Source organism: Lepidochelys kempii, chromosome 14 (assembly GCF_965140265.1).
Source record: "Lepidochelys kempii isolate rLepKem1 chromosome 14, rLepKem1.hap2, whole genome shotgun sequence".
In the NCBI taxonomy this organism is placed as follows: Eukaryota; Metazoa; Chordata; order Testudines; family Cheloniidae; genus Lepidochelys; species Lepidochelys kempii.
Genome location: NC_133269.1, coordinates 29,811,791 through 29,816,003, shown reverse-complemented (window position 1 = coordinate 29,816,003; position 4,213 = coordinate 29,811,791). Strand labels below are relative to the sequence as shown.

The following is a 4,213-nucleotide window of genomic DNA, read 5'->3' as shown; positions in this document are numbered from 1 at the left end:
CTTTCCCTATAAACAAATCTAAGTGCTGTGTGTGGAGCGGAGTGATCATCCTGAGGTGAAATTGGCAAGCTGGGGTGTGTGTTCATTTCGGAACAGAGGATCTAGGAATTATGTGGGTGCCCAGCTGATCAGGGGCTGGAGGCTGCAGCAGATGCTTGGAGTGTGCCTATCGCTAGCCTGTACCGAGAGAGCAGGGTCTGTGAGGAATTGCTTGTACTGCCAGAGGCTGGCTGAGTCAGGGAGCTGACCCCCGGCAGGCACAGCCAAGACTGCCTCACACCAAGGACAGCGGGTAGTGAGTTGCCTTACAACGCTGGGCACCCACAGGAGGCCTCATGGTAGGAGACCCCCAGTTCAAGTCCCTCCTTCACCTCAGGGGGAGGAGGGATCGACCACCTGACAGGTGAGTGCCCTACCCACTGGGCTAGGGGATGGTGTGATGCGGGGAGGTCTCTCTGTCTCTATTCGTGAAGCTCCCAGCTGCAAGGTCCACAGAGAGCTGGGAGCCCAGGCTCTCAGTGCCGTGTAGCTGCGCTCCACTCTTAAGTCAATGGAAGCACTGCTGGTGAGGATGCACACAACTGGCAGAAGGAAGCTCACCTACCCCATAGGTGAGCAAGGAGCCACAGAAGCCACGGAGCCACTGGTAGGCTAAGGCAGCCTGCTTCCTGGTCCTTTTACCCTCCCCCATGAGGGCCCTTGCGGCCCAGAGGATTTAATGAAAATCCCCCCATCGCTGGAGAGCGAGCTGCACCTTATTGCGGGAGCCACGGACGTCTTCGAGAAACTCCCACAGCTCCCTGGCACAGCCCCGTGGCCCACCGAGATGGGCAGGCAAGGGGTGGACCCCCAACGTGGCCCCTGATGGACTGGCACCACACGGCCCACCTCAGACCCTGGCTCAGTAGGGGGGAGTGGAGGGAAAATAGCAGCCCCTAGTGGGTCAGGACAGGGAAACACGAAGATCACTGCCTGGTGGTCATCCGGGAAAGGGAGGGAGATGGCCCCAGGGGCAGCAATAGCATCGCGGGAGGTGGAGGGGATAGGGACAGGGTTGGCAGCAGGGGAAGGGCAGGGGTCAGGAGTAGGGTCGGGGAGAGGGGCAGATGCAGGATCCTGGGCCGCAGTAGCCGGGCCGCTAGGAGATGGCCCTTCTCAGTCGGGCTACCCTCCAGTGATGCCATGTCTTCCCCAGCCGGCACGGGTGGATGGAGTACACACGAGGGCAAGACAGAAGGCTCGGTGTCGGCGGCCCCCTTCCTGGTTTTCCAGGGGGCCTCTGCATCGGCTGGAGAGAGCAGAGATCAAGCCTTCCGCTTGCAATGGTTCCTGGGTCCAGTGGTCCCTCCCGCTAGGCTGGGGGAGGGGCCTTTAGAAGTGGGCGGGCTTGTGCCCACCCCCCTCCAGGGTTCTCCAATAGGTGGTGCTGCTAGGCCTGATAAAAAGGTCCAGAGGGCCCGGGGTGAGGGGTGGGCAGGGAGCACCCTCTCGCAGGGCCTGCAGCAGGAAGACAAGAGAAGGGGTGACAAGGCAGTGCCCACCTCTCGGAGTACGCACAGGGGGGTCGGAAGGGTGGAGATCCCCATGGGCTGACCAAACGAAGGGGACCCACCCAATCCCCCCTGTCGTAGTCCAGGAGGTCTCCGACCCTTGTGATTTCTGCCAGGACCAGCCTCCGGCGCACGGAGGGAGACTCCAGCACCTGTACATGTAGCTCGGGGTTGTGTAGCAGGGGCTCCATGAGAAGGTTTGCTTCCTTGGTGGCCACAACGGACCTGGTTGCTGAAAAGAGCTTCCAGGTCTGAAGGATGGCCTGGTAGAAGACCGGCAGCTCTGAGAGGTCTTGTGGAAGACCTTTTGGGTGAAGAAAAAAGAGCTGCCAGTCGTATTGGAGCCCTCGGAAGCGGCGGAGGAAGGCGTGCACCAGAGTGCTCCACGCCAGACTACCTGCACCATAAAGGAGTCTCTGCAGGGCCTGGAGGCAGAAGACATGGACCTGGCTAAAAAGGCAGACCAGGTCCTGTCCTCCCTCCTCCAGGAGAAGACTCAGAACCCCTGCAGAAACCCAGCGCAGTGCTGGCCAGTAAAACTCCAGGGCTGTCCTCTGGAGCCTGGCCAGGATCCCCAGGGCCGGGCTCAGGGTGTTAGGTCGGTGCCAGAGCATGGACAAGACTAGCTGGTTCAGCACCAGCGCCCTCCCTAGCAGGGAGAGACACCGGAGCAGTCCTGTCATTCTCCACAGCCACTCACGCACCTTGGCTTCCACATCCTGCCAGTTGTCTGGTGGAGAAGGATGCATGGCAGAAAGGTAAACGCCGAGATAGAGCAGTGGACCCACGCTCCACCGGATGGCTTGAAGCACGGGTGGGAAGGAGCTCGCCTGCCACCCATCCCCTACCACCAGACTAGAGCTCTTGACCCAGTTGACCCAGGCCACTGATGTAAATGGCCTGGTAGGCCTCCACCCGCACCAGGTCACCTGGGTCCTGGACCATGAGGAGCACGTCATCGGCGTACGCCGACAGGACCAGCCACAGCTCCGGCTCCCGAAGCACCAACCCCATCAACCTCTGGCGGAGGAGACAGAGGAAGGGCTCAATTGCCAGAGCATACAGCTGGCCCGAGAGGGGGCACCCCTGCCGTACTCCCCACCCGAAGCTGACTGGCTCGGTCAGGGTCCAATTGAGCCTAACCAGACATTCCGCCTCGGCGTACAGCACCTAGAGAAAGCCCGCAAACTGGGGCTCAAAGCCGAACACCCGCAGGGTGCCCAGGAGATACCTGTGGTCCATACTGTCGAATGCCTTCTCCTGGTCCAGGGACAGAAGGGCGAATGACAGACCATCCCTACGCCCCAGCTCTAAGAGGTCCCGGACCAAGTACAAGTTATCGAAGATGGTCCGGCCCAGAACGGTGTCGGTCTGATCAGAGTGGACCACATCCACCAGCACATTCCCCAGCCACAGCGAGATGGCCTTCGCTATGACCTTGTAGTCCGTGCTGAGGAGCGAGATGAAATACCAGTTCCGTAAGTCACAGAGGTCCCCCTTCTTCGGCAATAAGGCACAGCTCATCTGCATGAGAGAGGGAAGACCCCGCTTTTCAAGGACTCGGCCCAGGCGGTGATGAAGTCTGGGCCAAGGATGTCCCAGAACACATGGTAGAACTCCACGGTCAGCCCGTCTATGCCCAGAGATTTGTTGGTGGGCATGAGACGGAGGGCTTCCGAGAACTTGGCCAGAGAGCCATCTCCAGCTGGTCTCAGTCACCCGCGCTGACTGTCAGGAGTTCGGTCCAGAGCACCCTAGATGCTTCGGCGTCAGTCAGATCCAGGGAGAAAAGGTTAGTGTAGAAGGCCTCTGCCCTTCCATGCATCTCCTCCGGATCCGTGAGGGGGGCGCCATCCTCTGCCCGGAGGCAGGTGACAAGCTTTTTGGCTCCCCTCTTTTTCTCCAGGGCATGGAAGAAGTGGGAGCCGTGATGCTGGATCAAACAAAGGCACCTTGGGCCCAATGGTCCTCCAGGGCCTGGAGCTCCTCCCGCTTCTCCTGGAATGCTGCACAGAGGGGTGGATCCTTGGGGCTGGAGGCCAGACGCCTCTCTAGCTCTAAGACCTCCCGCTCCAACTGCCCTATCACCGCATCCCTCCGCCAGCTGGTGCCCCAGGTGTAGTCTTGGCAGAAGAGCCACACATGTACCTTCCCCACATCTCACCACCACCGTGCCAAGGGAAAGGCACATCACTGCCCCCGCCAGGCCAGCCAGAACTCCTGGAAGGATGCCACAAAGCCCACATCTTCCAGCAAGTTGTTATTAAAATGCCAATAGGCCTGCCCTGACCTCTCTGAACTGAGAGAGGCTGTCCCAGTCACCAAGTGGTGATCCATGAATGGGGCCGACCAGATGCCGGAGGCGTGGGCCCATGCCAGATGGAAACGTGAGAAGTAAATGCGGTCCAACTGGGAGTGGTGTGACCGATCATCCTCTACCCAGACATAGATGAAGGCAGTATCGTCGTCCAGGTGGTGGTCGCGCCAGACGTCTACCAGGGAGTGATGGTCCATGATCTCCCTGAGGATGCCCATGGTGGCCGGGGAACTCTTGAGTCCTGAGCGGTCCTAGTCCTCGAGGGTGGTGTTGAAGTCTCCGCCCAGGACCAGGCACTCGTGAGGATCCAGGGTGCCGAGGAAGGCCAACGCCTGCCAGTAAAAGC

The 4,213-nt window shown here is 60.2% G+C and overlaps 1 pseudogene; it reads right to left on the bottom strand.

Moving 5' to 3' along the window:
• The window catches only part of LOC140898205 (uncharacterized), a 195,417-nt pseudogene that overhangs the window by 176,298 nt on the left and 14,906 nt on the right, over positions 1 to 4,213 (bottom strand).